This window comes from Erythrolamprus reginae, chromosome Z (genome assembly GCF_031021105.1).
Source record: "Erythrolamprus reginae isolate rEryReg1 chromosome Z, rEryReg1.hap1, whole genome shotgun sequence".
In the NCBI taxonomy this organism is placed as follows: Eukaryota; Metazoa; Chordata; class Lepidosauria; order Squamata; family Dipsadidae; genus Erythrolamprus; species Erythrolamprus reginae.
This window is the reverse complement of record NC_091963.1, coordinates 50,428,283-50,440,851: the sequence shown is the minus strand read 5'-3', so window position 1 is coordinate 50,440,851 and position 12,569 is coordinate 50,428,283. Positions and strand designations below refer to the sequence as shown.

General features: G+C 30.4%; 1 protein-coding gene across 3 annotated transcripts in view; it reads left to right on the top strand.

The window, feature by feature from the left end:
- Window positions 1-12,569, top strand: part of SATB1 (SATB homeobox 1) — a 186,222-nt gene that overhangs the window by 2,693 nt on the left and 170,960 nt on the right. The window lies entirely within an intron of this gene.

Here is a 12,569-nt window from a genome sequence, read left to right as displayed (position 1 = left end):
TGCCAGCATTCACATTTTGGAAGACATCATGACAGACAAAGAAAAAGATACAAATCAAACATTTAAGAAAATATTTTGGAATTATAAAACACTGTAAATATATTTAGCACTTTGTACTTTATGAAGTAATATAGTTTACGTAAATCAATGGCTTATAAGTGGAAAAGATCTCAAAAATATTTGCTTTATTTATCCTAATAAAAACTAGGATGGAAAAACAATACAAATATATCAGTAATATTTTTTTTCTGGGAAATTAAAATATGTAACAATAGTTATATGTACTAATACTTGTTTCTTAATGATAAAACATGTAAACGGAATGGGCCTAAAAGAGAAAGTTTCCATTTTCATGCATAGATGTTTTAAATTGCATTGTAATTTCTTTTGGTGTTCTCCTTACAACTGCATAATTTAGAATAATTTCAGAATTCTACCTGTTCCCTAAGGTATATTAATCTAATAGAGAACATATGCCATTTTATTCCAATTCTGAACTGGAGTTTGATATAGGAAAATATTTTGGCATTCAATTTGTGTTAAGACTTACGCTAGATAAGTAAACAAAAACAATATATAATGTTAAAAATGGCATTCATTTTTATATGCCTCGTGATAACTATGTGGTAAGTACAAGGAAGTTCCATCTAGTATTTCAAATCCAAAACTGAATACTTTTGTAAATCTTAATAGAATCTGAAAATTAAATTTCATAATTCTATTTAATACAATACTCAAGAAAATTTGGCAAAGCTTATGATTAATCTATGCCACTGTAAAATAATTTAACTGTATCTGTATTAACAACAATAATATAGTTATTCTAGTATGAATATATATGCTTTACAAAATGCACCCACGTCCCTAGAGACCAGTCTGCCCTGACAAGAGTGCTATATACATTTTTCAAAAAGGTCTTCACTGATATTTAATGACAATTGAATTTTCTGTGTGTTATTATAGATTTTTAGTTTTCATTAAAAATCCTAACTGCTAAATCATATGTTCTCTACATTATGAGGATCATCAAATACTTATATATTTAAATCACCGTCAAATGTTTGATCTCCTTCGCAGCCAGGTAACCTGTAATTGTTTTTTTCTTCTCTCATTTTTATTTATATATTAGTTCTATTTTTGATTGGTAAAGCAATGGAAGTGAGGATACCTTTGTAAAAAGAATCTTATTTAATATTTCTATTAACAATGATGACTAACCAGGTATTGAGTTGAGAACCAAATTATGATACTTGGTTTCTAAAGAGAATCCTCATCGGTAAATTATATGATTTTATTATTTTTGTCCACCTGTATGTTTCTGATTTATAACATTTCCATAAGTGAACTTGATTTCTAGAATACAAGAGACTATCTTCTGTCAAATATAAATATGATTTTACTATAATGGGCATAGAATCTTGGTCATCTTGTTCTGTTTCAGGAATGAATAGTTCTGATTTAAAGCCATTATGCATCTAGTCTTTATTTATCTTACATTAAATTGACAGAGCATCAATCACAGGAAAAATATTACTTTCCTGAAGTAAATACTAGTTTATAAGTAAGTGCATGTGTATTTATATCCCTGTCTCCACTAAATAATGGCTCTGTCTCCTTTTTAATATCTACCTGGCAGTATTAACCATGGCAACTAAGTCTTCCTTGTTAGCATACAGAAAAAAGTTTTGCTATTTGTACCAGGAGTAATTTAAAGAAAGATTACATGGGAATATGTTTTAAGGAAACAGTATCTAAAAGATGAATCTTAAGAAAAATAACACGACTAGCAAGTTGCACAGTATCTGTTTGAGGGGCAGAAGCATATTATTAATAACTGAAAGCACATATGTGTAAGTGAGGAAAAATGTTCAGCAAATCTGTCATCGTGAAGTTCAATGCATTTTAAACAAATGTTACTTTAAATAAAGTTAGAGCAATTCGCAAAAGCCATTTACAAAGCTAAGTTTCTACATTAAGTTAAATTTTATTTTGGAATTTGAGTCTGTTTGGTATAAAATACGATTAATCTATTTTTATTGTGACACATATAATGAAACCATCCTACAGGATAAGATAGATTCCTCTCACCGAGTAATATATTTCATCTTTAGAATTGCAAAAAAATTTAGATTTAATTTACAATTAGAAATATCATTTAGTATTAATTTGTTAACATTATGATTAAGACTTTTTAAAAAAGTACTGTGTGATCAGTGTTCATGCATATTAACATCTTAAACCATTTAAGCCTTTTAATAAAATTACTTCAGTAGTGTTCAATAACAAGCAGCCCATTGTCATCTATCTTCCTTTAAAAAAAAAAGTTACAATGACTATTACCTTCAGCTTCCAAAATGCCAAGCTAAAATCCAAATACCCAAAATATCATCCAACTATACTTATTTGCCTACTTATCTGTGTACCAGTTTATCTACCTTAATATTTCTCTGCTGTATACTCTGCTGTATATTTCTCTGTCGCCCGGAGTCCTCAGAGAAGGCAGCATATAAATCCAATTAATAAATACTTGTTTGGATACTTCAATTCCAGGGCATGGTATGTTGAATATGTTCACAGGCACAGCAGCAGATTTGTATATAAAATCTAATATTATCACCTATCATCAAAATTTCAGATTATCAGTGCATTGATAATGTTGTTCACAAAGAAGTCTATATGTGTTAATAATTTACAATACATTGAGCACAATAAAAATGTCGATCAAACTTCTATCCACAGAACATCCACTGCATACTCATCCTCCAAATAAGATGGAAATATATTATTCCAAGCTTCAGATTTCCACTTTCTCTAATTAATGTATGCTATACCTGACTTTAAGAATTCTGTGTCAAGAATTCATTTTTTATTTGGTACACTAAAGTTTACCTATAAACCTTGAGCTGTTGAGAGAAAGTTTCCCAGTGTTTCATTTTGTTTATTGACATGCAACAGTTCTTAATATCTTTAAAAAATAAACCAAATTTCACATTTTAATTATTTTCTGTATTAAATAAGTATATACTAAGAAGATGTCCATTTCACATGATAATTCTTAGTAAAAAAATATTTTCAAGTAAATTAAATGTAGCTTCTAAAATATCATATACTTGATATTTTTTTCCTTCTCTCTCACAAGATGATATTAGCATCAACAACAACAAAAATTAACTGCAAGTTATTATTACAACAAATATAGAAATAAAACCCAGCATCAAAATATTTTTCTTGCAAATGAAAATAATATTTTGCAATAGTTAGGTTATAGAAATGCAATGTTCTTAGTGCAATTATATATGGGGAATTTCTTTTGCCACAAATCAATATAAACATTAACAGAACAGGTTTTAGCATTTCAAATTATAAAACAGAAACTAATAAATATGCTTATGATTGAAAGAAGTTTGTGCTTCAATACATAAATATTTTTTCAAATATAAAAAAATGTGCTTTTCTTAGAATTCAGTGGCTTGAATTTATCCTTTATTATAAGCCTTTTAAATATGACCGTATGACCAGTATTCTACATAGTTTTTGAAAGATATTTCTTGACTGGGGAAATATGTGGCTTGTGGCTTCACACTGGGAATGAAAACCTACCCAGAATGTGAATTAGTGAAGCAATAAGGGTAGCATGTACTGATATGCTGAACTGGAGGTGATACTTTTATAATGTAACATTTTGGAAAGTTTTTAGGATACCATAATGTATTGGTATACTGTATGTACAAATGTACATCTCTGACATATGATCACATGCAAAAAGAAGTTTACAATTAATAATTCATAAAGTACAACACATTTCTGTTTTAAATTAAAGACTGAAGTTTAAAAATTATAAGTCATATAGCATAGTATGCATTACTTATCTGACTGAATACTATTTTCTCAATTTGTGTTTAATTCTATGATAGTATACCGTAATATGGTTTCCATGGTTCTCATACCACATAACTCTTTCTAGAGTTTACAAATTTCTTTCTACAAACGGTCATACAACCATTTTGAAGATAATAGATCTGTAATGCTTTTCTAGGAATAGGAGGCACTGATTCAAATAATTGTATTTTTGAGGTGAATTCCATTGTTTTATTATAAGGCTGAAGACCTTGGTTGCATAGAATGTTTTCTAGTTAAATAAAATTAAAGTATATCTTTATGCTACCTTGCTTGTGAAACACCCTCTTTTTGCCTTTTTTTCTCTTTTGAAGTCACAGAGAGACATTTATAATTGAGAAGTATCTAGGATACATATGATTTTCACAAGAATTTATCATATGCAAAAAAGGTTCTTTTTATAGTCTAATCTTGGATATTTCATTTATCATCTGTGTACTTGTAACATGACATTTAATATAGTAGATATGCTTGTGAAAATTTGAAACATCAACATCAATAAAACAATTTTATTGTTACTTTAGGACTCTCCATCTTTTCAGTCTTGTAAAAGGATGAATAGGGCAAATGTTTTGCATGGTATTGTGCTTTTGGAGAATAAATCTTTAAAAATAGCAATATTATAATTTTTCCAACTATTATTTTAGGACGTTTTCCTCATTACTTACTATGCTGCAGTTCCCAAACCATCTTTTAGAATAGGTAAATACTCAAGTGAACTTTGCAGAAAAGTAATATATATTGTATATACTGATTGTGCTTATAAACAAATAAGATATAGATATAGTGACATATTTTGAAACTATAATTATTTATAAATTTTCCTATATGCACTGTACCTTTTTCATAAATCTGCATCTTTATAAAACATGTTTTTCAGATTGCATGTATTATGAACAGAGGGCTCATTTGATTTACTCATCTACTATAGTATTTAAATCTATGTAGGAACAAACATTTCCTGTGAACTATTTACTGTTTATTATTTAGGATTTTTGGAATAAATTGCTAATGTAGAAAATAGTTATGAAACTTTATATTAAAAAATAATTAACTTGTGAGATATCTATTTTTGAGCACTTATTTCTTTGACTAGGCCTTCCCATTATGATTGTTGCACTAGTTATATATGATTTAGTAATTCTTTTCTCACCTGTTAAAAGTAATATTATTTTATATTGATTTTATAATTATAGTTTAATTATATTAGAAAAAGTTTCAAAATCTATCATAAGGGAAAGTGGCATGCAAATATATTAAGCAAATATTGTACATCTAAACTTAAAAAACCCTTTTTTAATATTAGTCTTGACATCTTTAAATGTTAGGATGTTTTGCTTATTGTTACTTAGAACTGCAGAATTTGCATTACTTCTGTATCCTGAAAGAACTTTCTTTCCGTGATATGGAGACTTAAAAAGTTTCAGGCATTTGAGATACACACACACACTTGTGTGTGTGTCATTTCCTCTAATGACTAAACTCTTGCTTAAATTTTTCTTTTCAACAAATTATTTTATCCATATTCTCAGGACTTGATTTAGCAATACAGTCCAAATAAGATGAAATAATGGTAATGGAGTCTACGGAGAGGGGCGGCATACAAATGTAATAAATAATAATAATAATAATAATAATAATAATAATAATAATAATAATAATAATAATAATATATCTTAATCTGGATATTATAAATACATATATTGATGGAATGTAGCTTGTTCTGAATCTGCAGCCTTGATGTTCTGGGACAAGCATGGAAATAATTAGAAATGCTGTCAGCTTTGTGAGAGAATTGCATGCGTTTCTCTGTCAGATGATCATCTCTGAGTTCAGTTTCACTGTGTGACTATTAAGTAAGGCATTTTTCTAAAAACATTGCCTTTGTAAAATTTAAAAAATGGCTCAATTGCTAATCAGGTGAGATCCATGGCCTGTATTCTGAAGTGTGTGAAATCTTCCTAGAATCTATGCAGAATACATAGTATGATTTCTTGTAACCGCATGGTTTCCTTTCACTGAAATTGTAATTTCATTAGTGACTTATATATAAGCTGTTCATTCACTGAAGGAAGCTTGCTATTTTAAGTTTTTCTTTCTAGTGTGCTTCAAAATACACTCTAAATTCTGTATCCTTTCCAAAATTTTATCTTCTAGTCTAGAAATCTTTTAGGAAAAATTAACCCAACAGAATGTGTTTAGTTCTTTTATAGATATATAGATGCATCAAAATAGCAAACTATATTCATGGCATATAGAATACATGTTTCAAAAATCATTCTGTTATATTTTCAGCCTGTGTTTCTTTAAAAATGCTGTCTCCTCTATTTGCCCTATTAATTGTTGATACGTTGCCATCCATGAGACAAAAATTAGAGCCGTAATTAAATAATCATGTGATGCTCCTTAGTGCCAGTGAAAGCAAACTCATTTTTTCAGACCCTGATGGTCACTGATTATTCTATTACTACTGACTTGCTTTATTTATTCGTTTTTGTAAACAGTCATGTATGTTAACTACTTGACTTCCTTTTAAAATAAAGAATGTAAGAAAAATTATATCAATTGACTAGTTATTCATAGAGACTTAAAGAAAACTTACATTTTCTGCTTTTGGTTACCTGATTGGGAGAACTACGTTGGTGGTGTGGTTTATGTGCCATTTAATTTACACTGATGTTTGGCTGAGTTGGTTGTTCATATGGATTGCCAGGAGAATTACAAAAGGCATAGGGTATTAAAATTCAGAAATGATTAAAATTGAAATAAAAGGATGCTGTTTCTTTGCCAGCATTCTGGCAGACATAATGATACACAGAGATTAGTTTCCACCTTCATCTTTTCTTCTTTCTCATTTCCTCTTGTTTATTGTAGACACATTTTCTCATGTTTTTTTCTTTCTGATCTCTCTGTATCCTTCAGTTATTCCCACATTTTCTCTTTTTAATATAGTGAGCTTCTTTAATCTTATTGTTATAATAATATCATAGTTTATCAATATTTAATCTCCAGATATTTTGAGATTTCTTTACACCTAGGTCACTTCTGTTAATTGAGGTAATGTTTCTTCTTCTTCTTCTTCTTCTTCTTCTTCTTCTTCTTCTTCTTCTTCTTCTTCTTCTTCTTCTTCTTTCTCTTCTTCTTCTTCTTCTTCTTCTTCTTCTTCTTCTTCTTCTTCTTCTTCTTCTTCTTCTTCTTCTTTCTCTTCCTCCTCCTTCTCTCTCTCTCTCTCTTTCTCTTTGACAGTTTAACTTGTAGTTAAAACACATGTGTTAAGCTACTGCAAAGAAAAGGAAACTTACCAGTCATGGAATAATCAGTTATGCATGAATTCAAATTTAACAGATGGATGCTGGGAGTTAAAAATTTTTCATTTGGCTTCTTGTTTTTTTCCTGTTTGCACAACACCTATCTCTTATGTACAGATAAACATCTAACATAGTTTATAAGGTTTTTAAAATATATAACTTAATATGTTTTGTTGCAAAATATAACTTATCTGTTCCTTACCTTATATATTTAAGAAATGTACCTATTGCAAGTTTTGTTAAATGTTAGCTTTTGAAAATACAGTTTTAACAGAGTATGTTTAATTTCAAAGTTTAAATAATTTTTATCCAGTTTATTTATTCCACTGGCAGTATTTTACTTTGTATATATTGAAGAAAACATGTGCTTATAAAATTGTAATCTATGGTATATGAAATTTATTGAAAGAGAAGCAGATACCAAAATGAAATGGATTATTGTCTAAACTATCTTGTTCAAAACAGAAATAATCTCCATTTTATCAGTCCATATAGCATAGTAAAAGAGACATCCTAAAAAAATTATCTAGGTAGTCATATAGCATATTACACTTAGACTAGAAAATTTATGTCCAGAATGAAGATCTTTAAATATCCCATTTAATTACATGATTTATTGTGAAACCTTTATGAATCTATGTCTACAACAAATACCGTGATTATTTTGATATTCCCACCATGCATTTAAAGTTACTGTGTTAAATTAAAATACAAGGGATAAATCTTCAGATATTGCTAAACCGGATACTGTCATATATCCAGACAAAGGTGAGGGAAATTTGAACTTTTAATTTGGGAGCATCCATAGACTAGAAGTTTTATAAATTTTCAGTCCAGAAAAGTATGACATATGATTCTTGTTTTTGTTTTTAGCTTGAGAAGCCGTAGGAGATTATATATGATCTGTTTTGATGTTATAAGAAATGGAAAGGAATCTTGTTTATCAAATTTTAAAACAATCAATTTTTATAAATTCTCTCTTGCTTTAAATATAGATCAAAACATTATCATATGAATGTAAAGTAAAATTCAGTAGGTTTTATTCCCCAGTAAAGAGATTTTGTTCACTGACTATGGACTATTAGTTACTCTAATATGTGAATCAAAATACAGTGGTACCTCTACTTAAGAACTTAATTCATTCCGTGACCGGGTTCTTAAGTAGAAACGTTCTTAAGTAGAAGCAATTTTTCCCATGGGAATCAATGTAAAAGCAAATAATGTATGCAAACCCATTAGGGAAAAAAATAAAAGCTTGGAATTTGGGTGGGAGGAGGAGGAAGAGGAGGAGGAGGACAGTCACTGCTGAAGGAAGAAGGTGAGGGGAATCAAAAAACCCCAAAACTTTAAGGTTTTTTTTTAAAAGAGGGACTCTGAGACAGCGAGCACACACCTCCCATACGGCCGAAGCGAGGCTGCCTCCCATACACTGGCTGCTGCTGCTGCTGCTACCTGCTGCCTCTTCCTTTCCATGCAGAAGGGCTCCCCTCTCTTCTCGCTCGCTTTGTAGCCAGCGTCTTTCCTTCGCTGTGGTGACTCCTCAGCTGCCCAGAGCGAAGGGAGCGTTTCTTTTCTCTGGGTGCTGGCAGAAATTTATCCCAGTCCAAGCACCCAGAGGAAGGAAAATGCTTCGTTCGCTCTGAACTGCCAAAGCCTCCTTAAGCGCAACCGAAAGGCTCTTCTGGCAGCCCAGATGGCGGGGATTAAAGGAAACTGTACAGGCCTTTGTGCCGCTCTCAAATTTCCTGAGAAATTTTTCCGGCCTCGGGTTCTTAAGTAGAAAATGGTTCTTAAGTAGAGGCAAAAAAATCTTGAACACCCGGTTCTTATCTTGAAAAGTTCTTAAGTAGAGGTGTTCTTAAGTAGACACAGTATCAACAAATACAATACTTGTAGCTTGTTCAGTAATTTAAAATTAGGGAAGCCCTATTTGTGGGAAAATAGACCTTTCCTCAAGGGCTACCTGTGAGAAAATGTGCCTTACGTGCCTTACGGTTTGTTAGGAAAACTATGTAGTGCAATATAATTAGGCTTCAAAATTCTATATAAGCACTATGTAGTTTTTCAGATTTTGTAGTCCAGACCTGGTACCCTGGTGTAAACTTAATCTATATTTTACATTGTAGTTATATGCCTTAAATATGTTGCAAACTCTGAAAGGATTTTTATGGAAATAAGTAGTGGACATGCACATTCAGTGTTATCGAGTAAAGAGTAAATTAATCAGTCTTAAGAGAAAAGCTAAACTTTGAAGAAACTAAAAATTATCCACCTTGGATATCCCATGTCTAATTACCTATCCAATTGCTATTCAGATCAGGTATTCTTCATCAGAATTAATTACTCTAAAATATTCTGCTATCATTATTAGCAGGCAATATTGTTAGAAGCAATATGTTGATGGAATAACAAATCATTAATTTATTTGATTATTGACCTAAAAGTTTGATGCTTTAAGCAAATAATCATTTTTTCCAACTGCTCTTGACAGATATAAAAGCTTTTTCAAGAAAAAAATTCAAGTGATCCATAAAAAGTCTTCAGGATACTTATTTACCCTACATCTTACAGTCTGTATTTTAACTTGTATTTGCATTGGGCTCTAGTAAGGAGAAATTAAAATCCCTCTCTCTGGAATGGTTTGTAGGTTAAAAGTAGGATGGATATTTATTTTAATAATAATAATAACAACAATAATAGTAACAATAATAATAATAATAATAATGTGAATCTCTTTTTTCACCTTTTTCTTATATATGCTGCAGTTGCTACACAAAACATAATATTACTGCAATCTATTAGATATTCTATTTCAAGTCACTATCAAAAAATCTTTTTTTACCTAATGTGTTGGTATTTGTACTCTCTTTTACACACTGAATAAAAACTGATCTGTCCTGTTTAGGGATAAGTTATGCATAGGCTTACAATCTGTCTGTTTTGCTCCTTCAACATCCATTCTCTGTTTAATAAATAAAAAATGGAGAAAACTGCACATTTAACAGATGTGTGCATATTAATATGCTAATAATATAGTTTAATAATATAGTACAGAAAATATAGTACAAAATACAGCGAAATAACTCTTAGTTAAAAATTTGTATATACCAGGGTATATATATATATATATAGCACCAGTGAACATACTATCCTATTTTTTTTTTTTAAAAACCCATAGGCAATCCTTTCAACAAACAGTACCTTTTTAGGAATGATTGTCTTAACAAAAAAGCAAATCCTGTGTTTGTTCCAATAAGTAATATCACTTTAAATACCTAATTAAATATCCTAAGCAATAATGTGGTTTCTTTCTTTTGCTGTTAGGACAATAAATATTCTCTTATTGTGTTTAAAGGAGAATTTTTTGAAAATAATATTTAATCTTTTGGTATAAACCCAGCATAAAAGTCTGAAAATAGACTAAATCAAGCAGGGAGAAAGCACAAATATGGTTTGCAGACTGAATATGGTTTGCAGGAAGGCTCACCTGCAAAGATTCTTCTCTTTTAGCAATTCTGTCAATAAGCTGCACCAAGTTATTATTTTTGTCTTAATAATTGATACAAGAATTTTCCCCAATCCCTAGAGTTTCAAACGTTTCCCACTAATATTAAAAATTATGCAAAGTGGCATTACCTGAAAGATTATTGTTGGAGAATGAACATTATGACATTTTAAGATGGCAATGGAAGTTTTTCAAAAAAGTTACTACTGGAAAGGACTAATCTTATTCATTCTAAAAGCAGTTTCCCATGCAGCCAATATATGATTACTGCGGTGCAGTTTACATAAGGCTCTCAGAAATTGCTATTGGTATAAAATGGCATCTTGTATATTTCATATACATACATACATACATACATACATACATACATACATACATGCATATGTACGTATGTATATATAAATTAACATGTAATATTTATAATGAATGTATTGTTAATTTGATTTTACATAGTCTGTTATATAGAAAATATGTTTGTTTTGTCCTCACAGTAGAGAGAATTCAGCTATACCTAATGATACCATCTGAATGGTTAGGGAAATGAACATAGTACATATCCTACTTATAGCAATAGAAGACTCTGCACTGAGAAGAAATATCCTCATGACAGCATCTTTCTTTCATCTTTTATCCACCAATGAGGCTTTTTTGATTTTAAAGTAGTGTTTTCCCTCTTTTCTGGTTTCTGAGTGTAAATCAATAAAGTTTTCTCCTGACTCAAGACATGATTTAGTGATTTAGGCTTTATCGGTTAATGCCTGATACTTGTCCAGTTCTTATTGGCCCTTGTAGTACTGTGCTAGAGCTTGCTGTTCATGACCATCTTGGTTTAGGTAACCAGAAAAATTTGATGCCTGGCTTCCACAGAGACACATGCTTATTTAAAGACTAATTGGTGCTGCTTATTTAAATATATCTAATGGATATTCTGATGGAATAGAATTTTACACCAGAATTAGGTGCATCTTAATGAAAAGTCAATGCAGTCTGGGAAAGAAAGTCTGATACTATTTTCTATTTGATCAAATTGATAGGTTTGGCAGTAGAATATGGTTCGAAGATTAATCAGGAGGGAGCTTTCTGTATATACATTATGAAAGCTTCCAGCTTTGCCTCATACAGTTCTGCACTCAACTAATTTGTCATATGACTACGTTTGGACATGGGTTTACCAAGAATACTAGTTCTGAAATAGCATGACTTGTTAACTTGGGCAACTTGAGAGGAAGCCTAAATTTTAGCACATGCCTAGGCCCACTATGCTTTATTTTGACAAATGATACATTGTCAGTTGATGACAGCAGTTGGGAAGAGAAGACAGCCATGCAAATTCCCCAGTTGTTACTTTTAAATGAGCAGATAGCACTAACTAACTATAGAACATTAGTTACTGTTGCTCCTGCAATGAAATAGATCTTGTCTGTACATATTATTCAGACAATTTAAGGCATGGAAAAATGTACTGTACATTAATGTGGACTGTATGTGGCCTGAATACAGGAATTCATCAAAAGGAATATATTAGAGAACACAAGATTTAAATATAGAATTGTTATGGATGAGAAATATCAAAGTAATTTAGTATTGAGTATTTAATATAGTATTGAGATGATGCAGATGCAGTCCTGATGATCCTGATACAAATCCACAAGGTTATTTGACAAATGATTGAGAGGACAAAATTGAGAGGACAATAAAAAAAGAGAATGGAAAAAACTGAGAGATTTTTTCCTTTAAATTCACAAACCAATTGAATATGTAGGTTGCAAACAATTAAAAAATTATATATTCTGTGTAACATATTCCTAAACATCTAATAAACATTTTAAAAGAAGCAATTAAGGACATATCTGAATGCT